The sequence below is a fragment of the Hoplias malabaricus genome, chromosome 2 (assembly GCF_029633855.1).
Source record: "Hoplias malabaricus isolate fHopMal1 chromosome 2, fHopMal1.hap1, whole genome shotgun sequence".
NCBI classification, from domain to species: domain Eukaryota; kingdom Metazoa; phylum Chordata; class Actinopteri; order Characiformes; family Erythrinidae; genus Hoplias; species Hoplias malabaricus.
Window position 1 is genome coordinate 81792315 of NC_089801.1, and position 11297 is coordinate 81803611.

The window sequence follows — 11297 nt, forward strand, 5'->3', positions numbered from 1 at the left end:
AGTTTAGTGTAAAAACATCAGAGTTATTCAGATTAGTATCAACACGACTAGCGTTAACAGTTAGACCAGAGTTACTGCTATAGGACTAGTGTAGTTACTGAGATTAGCATTAGTGCTACTAGAGAGAGAGAGAGAGAGAGGGTTAGTGTGTGTGTGTTTGTGTGAGAGAGAGAGATAGAGAGAGGGTGTGTGTGAAAAAGAGAGTTATTCAGATTAGTATCAACAGGACTAGCGTTAACAGTTAGACCAGAGTTACTGCTATAGGACTAGTGTAGTTACTGAGATTAGCATTAGTGCTACTAGGGAGAGAGAGAGAGGGTGTGTTCGTGTGTGTGTGTGTGTGTGTGAGAGAGAGAAAGAGATGATAGAGATTGTGTGTGCGTGTGTGTGAGAGAGAGAGAGGGTGTGTGTGAAAAAGAGAGTTATTCAGATTAGTATCAACAGGACTAGCGTTAACAGTTAGACCAGAGTTACTGCTATAGGACTAGAGTAGTTACTGAGATTAGCATTAGTGCTACTAGGGAGAGAGAGAGAGGGTGTGTTCGTGTGTGTGTGTGTGTGTGAGAGAGAGAAAGAGATGATAGAGATTGTGTGTGTGAGAGAGAGAGAGGGTGTGTGTGAAAAAGAGAGTTATTCAGATTAGTATCAACAGGACTAGCGTTAACAGTTAGACCAGAGTTACTGCTATAGGACTAGTGTAGTTACTGAGATTAGCATTAGTGCTACTAGGGAGAGAGAGAGAGGGTGTGTTCGTGTGTGTGTGTGTGTGTGTGTGTGTGTGTGTGTGAGAGAGAGAGAAAGAGATGATAGAGATTGTGTGTGCGTGTGTGTGAGAGAGAGAGAGGGTGTGTGTGAAAAAGAGAGTTATTCAGATTAGTATCAACACAACTAGCGTTAACAGTTAGACCAGTTACTGCTATAGAAATAGTGTAGTTGCTGAGATTAGCATTAGTGCTACTAGAGAGAGAGAGTTATTCAGATTAGTATCAACACGACTAGCGTTAACAGTTAGACCAGAGTTACTGCTATAGGACTAGTGTAGTTACTGAGATTAGCATTAGTGCTACTAGAGAGAGAGAGAGAGAGAGAGTTAGTGTGTATGTATGTATGTGTGTGTGTGAGAGAGAGAGTCATTCAGATTAGCATCAACACGACTAGCGTTAACAGTTAGACCAGAGTTATCAAATAATTATCAAATAATCCAGTTTTAAATAAGAATTACACGTTACGCGTGTTTATCAAATTTGGAAACGCCGAATAAAAAACCTCACTTTAAAATAAGGTACCCCAGGAAAACCATTAGTTAGCTCGCTAACTGCTATCTAGCTAACTATGCTACAACTCTAACAAGCTTGCTAGTTTTCGACTGAGTTAACATATTCTAAACACCACATAATTAACACTGCAGGTTCAGTCAACACTGCAACTTAAAATATAAATTATTACCTTTAAAGGCTGCTTTGGACCCAGAGAGCACAGGCAGTTCGGCAAGATGTAAATGCGACGTTCACAGTACATCGTTAAAGCGTCTATCGTAACTTGTTTGCTCACTACCGCAAAGTCGCAAAGACATCGTCATCCGATGTTAAAACGACGTCTATCTGCTTTCCAGACAACGTACCTCGCATGATGTTTTTGAGTGATCTTTATGGCGTTCATGCGATGCTCACGGCGCCATCGTTATAGCGTCTATGGCAAATCGTTTGCTCATTGGCAGTGCGTCGTTGAGACCTCGTTAACTGATGCTTCTGAGATCTCTAAAGGATGTTCATATGCTGTTTGGCACCAGTCACCATGCCTCTTATTGTCTCTTTGCTGATGCTTTATTTTTTATTTATTTATATATAATGCAAAATGTTGTTTTTATTTTGATTAATATGCCAGAGTGCCAAGAATGGTGCTTTTAACTCAATTTTAAAATTTTAATTTTGAAACTGAGTTGGATTTTTTCGTTAATTTTAACTGTGCGTTTTGTAATAAGTAATGTATGGTGTTCAGTTTTTGAAAAAAAAAAAAAAACTGGCAAGTGGAGCTCACATAACATTGTGTAGAAGTCCTTCAGAGAGTTACAGAGTTACAGCCAATCTTCATTTTATTTTGTTTGAGTATGATTTTAAAATATATAACAGAAGAATTGATATAGCAGAGTTATTGCTATATGAGTAGCATATTTTAGCATTAGTGCTACTAGAGAGAGATAAAGAGAGACAGTTTGTGTGTGTGTGTATATGTGTGTGCGAGAGAGAGAGAGAGTTATTCAGATTAGCATCAACACAACTAGCGTTAACAGTTAGACCAGAGTTACTGCTATAGGACTAGTGTAGTTACTGAGATTAGCATTAGTGCTACTAGAGAGAGCGAGAGAGAGACAGAGAGAGAGTGTGTGTAGTTACTGAGTTTACTATAATTACTATATAGTACTATACATTTTTATTAATAGCCTTAATTGACATTGCTCAGTGGGAAGTCTGTTCAGAGCCATGTATTTTACATAGAGGTATTTTAGGTTCTTTGCATGATGTAGTAGTTTTTCAGATGATCAAGAACTTGTAGAATTTTATTCTATACAGCACCAAAAAGGTTTCAGCTATTATGTCTGTACAATAGGAAACACCTTTTTTGTGCTATATTGAACCATTGAATCAAAAAGTTTCCCCAATGAACCATTATACATTGCAAACAACCATTTAAGTTTGAAATGGTTGCTAACAGCACTTATACTAAGGTAGGAAATTGTGATTCAGCCTAAATCATTGTATCAGAAATGCTACCAGCATTAAAACAAGGCTATTTACATAATCTATACAACATTAACATACCATTCTATATACAGAGTAGGGTATTTTAAGAGCCTAAAACATCTTATCAGGGGATAATATTAAGCTACAGTCATAAATATACACCAGCAAGTTGTGCTTAGCTGTCACGCCCTCGTCTCGTCAAGTCTGTTTTCCCCCGGCCATGTGTTCTTTTAGCACATGGCTATGTTTGTTTATGTTCTAGTTCCGCCTTTGTTCTGCCTCCTCATCTGTGTCATTTGTTAACCTGCCCCCTCGTTATCTGTCCAGGTGCATCTTGTCTGTGTCTAGTATTTAAGCCCCCTTGTCGCACATCCTGTTTGTCGAACATTTCACCTTTGTTTTGTCGTGTTCTCAGTCGTGTTGTTTTTCCTTTCTCATATCGGTCGTGTTATCTAGTCTGTCTGTCTCTGCAGTTTCTTCTTGGTCGTTACCTATCATCTTTTTGTTCCCCAATCTAGTCTGTCCTTGTTATAGTTCTCAGTTGTTGTGTTGCCTCATCTCTGTTCCCTGCTTCGTGTTTTCCCTCAAGTCTGTTAGTGTTTGTTTCATTATTTTTCCTTTAATAAAAGAACTGTGTTTTAGCGAGTGCGTCCGCCCTCAGTCAGTCCGCTCCGTGATCCTGACAGAATGTTCGACCAACATAGGGACACAGCTAGCACCTAGCGAGGTGTGCTGTTCGCCGGATTCCATTCTGCTCAGGCCCCAAAGATCCTGTGGAGGAGGTTTTAAGAGCGGCCTCGGAATGGAGTCGCTGGCTCCAGCTCCTGCCTGGCGCTGTTCCGAATCCCATACCAGAGGAGTCGACTCGTGAATCGAGTAATTGCGCCAGCGGGAGTCGAAAGAGTCGGCAAAAGAAACGTGCTGGAGGCACCCCCACAATGGTGGATTACCCCCTCAGGTCCGGGGAAATTTTTTGGGGGATCCCCAGAACTGTGCCCAGGCTGGTTCCTCAGACTGCCTCACAGACATTTGCCAGTCCTGGGCACCCCCCAGTTATTTTGGTTCCCCTGTCTGTCCCTGTCCTGGTCCCTGTCTCTGTCCTCATCCCAGTACCTATGTCTGCCTTTGTTTCTGTCCCAGTCACTGTGTTTGTGTCTATTCCCGTAAATGTTCTGGTCCCTGTTCCCCTGCCAAGTCCTGTCCAGTACCCTGTTAATCCAGTCCAGTCCCTGTTTCAACCCTCTGTCCAGTCTCAAGTCCCGTCTCCAGTCCAGTCCCCGTTGCAGTCTAGTGTCATGTCACCTGTCCTGTCTTCTGTCCAGTCCCAGCACCCAGCCTCTGTCCAGTCACATACCCCTGTCCAGTCCAACGTTTCTGTTCCTATCCTGTCCAGTGTCTTGTCCACTGTCTCGTCACCAGTCTCTGCTCCTGTCCATTCCCACCCAGTCCTGTCTTATGTCCAGTCCCCGTATCCGTCCAGTGTTCAGTCACTTGTCTTGTCTCCATTCCAGTCCCCTGTCCTGTCACCTGCCCATGTCCAGTCTTCTGTCCCCAAACATGTCCAGTATCCGTCCAGCATTCAGTCACCTGTCTTGTCTCCACTCCAGTCCCCTGTCCTGTCACCTGTCCATGTCCAGTCTTCTGTCCCCAAACCTGTTCAGTCCCCTGTCTTGTCACAGTTCCTGTCTGATGTGCAACCCCAGTCTCTTGTCAAGTCTCATGTGTCCACTCCCGTCCTGTCCAGTCCATTCCAGTTTCTTGTTCAGTCTCCTGTCGTGTCCCCAGTTCCTGTCTTGTCCTAGTTTGTCTTGTTTTTCGTGCCCTCTCCTGTGCTAGCTCCTAGGGGATTTAGGAGTACGTGCCCCGGGAGATGCGCGTTCGGGGGGGGGGGGGCATCTGTCACGCCCTCATCAAGTCTGTTTTCCCCCGGCCATGTGTTCATGTTCTAGTAATAATATGTTCTAGTTCCGCCTTTGTTCTGCCTCCTCATCTATGTCATTTGTTAACCTGCCCCCTTGTTATCTGTCCAGGTGCATCTTGTCTGTGTCTTGTATTTAAGCCCCCTTGTCTCACGTCCTGTTTGTCGAACATTTCACCTTTGTTTTGTCGTGTTCTCAGTCGTGTTGTTTCTCCTTTCTCATATCGGTCGTGTTATCTAGTCTGTCTCTGCAGTTTCTTCTTGGTTGTCACCTATCATCGTTTCGTTCCCCAATCTAGTCTGTCCTTGTTATAGTTTTGTTTCAGTTCTCAGTCATTGTGTTGCCTCATCTGTTCCCTGCTTTGTGTTTTCCCTCAAGTCTGTTAGTGTTTGTTTCGTTATTTTTCCTTTAATAAAAGAACTGTTTTAGCGAGTGCGTCCGCCCTCAGTCAGTCCGCTCCGTGATCCTGACATTAGAAGGCAGGCATTTCTGATTAAATGTATGTGCATCAAAAAATATAAGTGACACACAATTGTTTCATGTAATAAATGGTGCAGATTATTTCCAAGATTTCCTTCCTCACAAAGTTGGAGTTATTTACTCAGTAGTGTCCAGTCTTAGCCACAGAGAGCCACTTTGGTTGCAGAAGCACACATGATCATTTGTTGAAGACTCTTCTGATTAAAGAAGAATGTGTGCTCCTGGAGTATGGCGTGATTACATGACACCACACTGGGACATTGTGAATAAAATTGTTCACAGTTGTTGTAAAGATGTGGTGTCATCTTTGTCCTGCTTGGTATACTTATTTTGATACTTACAGACTATCACATCCTTGAGTCGAGTGAGTCCAATTCCTCTTTTTTTCTCCTCTGCCACACCAGTTCAAAGAGACTGCCAGGTGGGGGGAAAAACGTTTTCACAAATCCTCCATATTGTTTTTTTCATTGTTTGCTCCCCACCCAATGACAGTTTTGTCACCTGCAGAGAGACAGACAGAGGAATGTAACCTGGGATTTCATTTATTCATTGTTCATTATCTGTAACCGCTTATCTAGTTCAGGGTCGCGGTAGCCTGGGACTGACTTAATGAAAACTAAAATTACAAATTTTAAGCACAGGCATTCAGACAAACAAATAAGTACTTCTATATTTATTTATTTATCCTCTTCCAGTTGTGTTTGTTGCAGAAGTCCTCTGCACCTATCCCCTGCCATTGACTGCACAACAGCAGTTAAATGCTGAAGTTGCAGCTTCACCTCCCCAATGGCCTCAAGGATGCACCGTTCGGTAGCTATGACATATGACATTTATATGAATATTCACATCCATTAAATAAATATTTACAGAAAGGTCTGCATATAAACATATCAGTTTACACACACACACACACACACACACACATATATATATATTCAGTTTCAGCAACTTAGTTTTGTGAAATTTGATTAGTAAAGAATGAACAAGCTGAAAACATACATGTACACTGGGAAGGTATGAGACGTCCTGAAGTGCAAAATCTTGATGCTAAATTAGAAAAACATATATGCAGTAATCAAAGTTAAGGCAATGGCATTTGTGTAAATGATCTTAGGTATCATTTAAATGTACTATATCACAGCCATTTCAACATCGTTTTCTTGTAATTGGATGTTACTTTGACTGGCAAGCAGTGTTGTAATATTGGCCTCCTCAAGCTGGGTATAAATTAACACTTAGATATTTCACTTTAAGACTTAAATGGTTGTGCCCTTCAACATCCATGTAATATGAAGACCCAGTGGAAGTATTATATTGCGCCATATTTTTTTGGTAACACTTTACATTAATATTCGCTAATTAATCATTATTTATAGAATGAATAACGAACAATTTCCCATTATTTGCTCAGTAGTTAATACTACACTAGCTGTTACTAAGCATTAACTGTTACTTAGCGATTGATTAATTTACTAGGCATTAGTAATTAAGTGAACTAATTAATAGGTTAGTTTATATCTTAATTACTCATTATGTGTACTAACTGCTACTTACTCCATTGTTAATAAATTATTAAGTATGTCAATTCATGTAAAGAATTAACATAACTTACTGTTACTTATGCATTAATGCTGCTAATTATTATAATGAACCATTAATATTTAGTAAATGTACTACTAATTAGTTTATTATTAAGTATATTTGTTTATACTACATCAAAGGTGAATATGGTCACATCTGCTCATGAAATGAGCAAGCACAAATTCATTGATAATTTTGTTGTCCATCAATTTAATCTTTGGTGTATCTCTAAACTGGTGTTTGGTAGTACTGAGTGTTTGAGTGTAAAGCGTTGTCATTAACTAAAAAAAAACATTATTATTATCTTTAACAATTTCAAGCTTGCTTTGTGGTTAGCAAGATTGCCTTACAGCACTGGGGTCTTGGGTTTAATACTCGATCTGGGTGGAGTTTCCATGTTCTCCTCGTGTCTGCGTGGGTTTCCCCTAGGGACTCCCACATTCAAAAACATGGAGGTGAGGTAAATTGGCTGATACTCTAAATTGTGTGATACCCTGGTGTGAATGAATGTCTGTATTGAATGTATTTGAATGAATGTGAGTATGCCCAGATATGGATTGGCACTCAATCCTGGGTGAATCTATAGTGCCTGATGCAGTCCTCTAGGTGGACAGTCGCTTCTGGTAGAGAGTACACTGTATGCAAATTGGCTGTCTCTACTCGCCGGTGTGTGTTGGTTGAATGTTGACTGTAAAGTGTGTTGTGCAGAGTGTTAACTGTAAAAAAGTGTCCTTGAGTATCTAGAAAGGTGCTATAAAAGTGTAAAATTGCATTCATTCATTCACTGCTGGACATGCTTAGAGCATTTACATGATTTTTAAATAAAGTGTTTCTTCAAGAATTTTATGAATTAGATGCAGAGTAGTTCCTACCTTGAAATCAAAGAAAAAAGGTGGATTTTACCACCTTTGATATGAAGGTAGGAATTACTCTGCATCTAAATCAAACTTTTCTACAATGTGGAAACAAGTGGAGATTTGAGCATAAAGCTTGAAAGAGCACTTTTACAAATCATGTACATGCTCTAAACTGTGAGTGCAGTGATCCTCCTACTGACCAAACCACACATGGCATTAAAATGATAATTTGAAAAAACATAAATAAACAAAATGTCATTGAGTGTTGCATAGTGAAGTTATTTCCCTAAAATATCAGAATTAACTGTTGCATTGTTACAGTGTGTGTCACTGTGTTCTGTATTGTTTGTAATGTTTCTTGAAATGGAACATGGAGTAGTTGCAGCATTTCTTTATACCAGAGTGGATATGTACTGAATTGCAATGCACACTAATTAGTAGTGTTATTAAACATTTGTGTATTGGTTCTTGTTATTTTTAATGATTATAATTATACTTTTAGTTAGTTAAAGCAATGCTTTACAGTCAAACGCTCAGAACTACCAAACACGAATTTACAGATACACCAATGATTAAACTGATGGACAACAAAATGATCAATGAATTAGTGTTTGCTTGTTTCATGAGCAGATGTGACCATAATTATTCATTCTATAACTAATGATTAATTAGCAAACAATAATGTAAAGTGTTACTATTTTTTTACTTTCAGGTATAAATTGACATGCCAAAAGTCATAGAACAGTTTGTAAATTATGAAGTGGTGTTACCTCAGGAGATGGATTGTGAACATCTACTCCTTTCTTGTGAGTAAGGATGAACACTGGGTAGTCTGCTCATGGCAAGAAGACGTGTTATCTGTGTTTGAAAGAGGAAAGGTAGGGGGTGTAAGATGGTTGGGACATACAATTTTCAAAGATGTGCAGGCATTTAATTTGCCTCACGTGTCATATGTGCACGTCATAGAATGCATTACCACCCACGGCTGTTTGAAGATCATGACTGGTGGCATCTAGTTGGAATTGCAAGCAGACTCTTTAGTTTCCTTGGGATGTGGGAGCAGAAGCTACACTGCCATGAACTGTGGGATATGCGTATGAGCCTCTTGCATTGAAGCTGGATGTTTTTTCTGCCAGAGTTACATGTCTGTTTGCATGTTTGCAATTCTAGCCAGATGCCACCAGTCACGATAATCAAACAGCTGTGGGAAGCCACTGCACTGTACACTGAGGGTGGTAATGCCTTCTATGACATATTCCTTTGACTTTTTTCTTCTAAGATAATCATACAAGTGGATTATCTTATATATCTGACATCCTCAAAACAAAAAGTCAAAAAAGCAGAAGTGAAAAAACTAAAAATTGCACATAATTTCATTTTTGGGACAGGAGAAAATCTAACTCCACTCTTGCTTCATATCTGAAAATATCCAAGGGTTGAGGTAAAATGTAACTTCATGCTTATTGTTTTGAAAGAATATGCAGCTATCAAGAAGTCCTTTGTTAGTAAAGGAAATGCACAAAAAAGAAGAAAATTACAAGCAAACACATCAGTTTGGACTGAATATTAAATTAGGTTTTTATATGACTTGTGCACTATTTGTTTGAAAGAGCAAATGTTAATGTACATCACCGTTTCACACATTTGATGTGGCCTTACTTTGAACAGTTGACAGGGCTCTAGGATTAATTTTTCCTCTGCTGCTGATTTACAGTAGGAACTGGGGCTTTTTAAGAAGTAAACAAAACCAAAAAGAAGAAAAAAAAACAGATTTAAACTTGTTCATATCTTGACCTGCAACTCTTGTGAAGTGTAATGTTTACATGAAGATGTTTTTCTGCATAATTAGATTAAGTATACTTAACTGGGTTGAAATATTCATTTATTCATTCATTCATTCATTCATTGTCTGTAACCCTTATCCAGTTCACGGTCGCGGTGTGTCCGGAGCCTACCTGGAATCATTGGGTGATTTACCCTGGAGGGGGCACCAGTCCTTCACAGAGCGATGCGATACACACGTTTTTGGACCATGGGAGGAAATCGGAGCACCCAGAGGAAACCCATATGGACACGGGGAGAACACACCAACTCCTCACAGACAGTCACCCAGAGTGGGAAACAAACCCACAACCTCCAGGTCCCTGGAGCTGTGCGACTGCGACACTGCCTGCTGCGCCACTGTGCTGCCCCCATGGTTGAATATAAATATTGTATTGTAATAATTTAATAGAAACATGTGGAAGTGTGCAAGGTTTACTTTTTTCAGTGCAGTGCCAAGTACACATTGATGTGTATTTCTGAGTTAATTTATTTGATATTAACATTCAGCAGCAACTGTTTTTGGCTTCGTTTACTTTTTCAGAAAGTTCTTACTTTGAAAGGAAGGCAGTGTCCTAATATTGGCCTCTTTAGGCTGCTGTCTCACTCTGTGTATACTTGGAGCTGTGAAAACATAAGAGGCTTATGTCTATAAATGTAAATTTTAGTTCATTGTTTTTTAATTTTTATTTTAATGCAGGTATGTTCTTATGAACCTACAAGTTTATGGAGATGGTACTGGTTTCCCCTTCACCGTAAGCTGTGGTTTTGGTATTGGAGCTAAGAACGGGTGAGGCACAGTGCTTTTAATTTATGTAAGTATATAGACATATTAGGAGTTAGACATATTGGACAAGAACATACTGTAAGGGTTTCTGAATCCTGCTCCTAGGACCCCAAAGTACTGTATATTTCCATGGTCTTGCATTCATATTCTTATATAGACCTCTAAAATGTACAGTGTTATGGGTTTCTAGGAACAAGTTTAGGAAACAATGCCATATATAATTACTAATGACAGTATTTAGGTGTGTTGGTTCTTACTTGGAACATTTGGAGGTTGTGGTGGCTGAGGAAATTTATTTTTGGGCCTCTTTGTGATGGATGAGTCCTCGTCATCTTCATCGGACCACCAACATGGTCTCTTTCTTGACCTGAAGGTAAGTTAGAGTTGAAATCATATATATAACAGTACATACTAATGTATTATATTCAGATTACCAAAGTGAGAAATTTATGTACCGTGATTTTTTTCTGGTTTCTTCATCAGAATTAAGATCTGATGTGTTACATGAAGCCTTCCATTTTTTTGTAACATTGTCTAGTGCATCTTAAAAATTCAATAAAATATGAATTAAGTTAGCTCCGGTTTCCTCCCACAGTCCAAAAACACACGTTGCAGGTGGATTGGCGACTCGAAAGTGTCCGTAGGTGTGAGCGTGTGAGTGAATGTGTGTGTGTCTGTGTTGCCCTGTGAAGGACTGGCATCCCCTCCAGGGTGTATTCCTGCCTTGCGCCCAATGATTCCAGTCTGATACCCAGTCTTTGGGTAATGGACTTGTTGTTCCCTCTTCAGTAAATTCCACCAATAGATACACGATGCTATTAACCCCATCCCACCCAAAACATACAGACAGAAAAAAGAAAAAAAGGCCAACTGCTTCAGTCACAGTGTAGAAGGGGCCTTGCAACGAATTTGCTCTCATGTGGTATCAAGTACATTTTCTTGTCTATAAAGCCAAGTTTGCAGACTTTGATTGATTTGGACAACTTGTCAACTACATTTATTCCGAATGTGTTTGATGCCAGTGGATAGTCAAAAAATGACTCTTGGTGTGCAAATTCACTGTATAGAGTGTATGTTTCAGTGCCAGAAACTATGATATTTTTAACCTGGG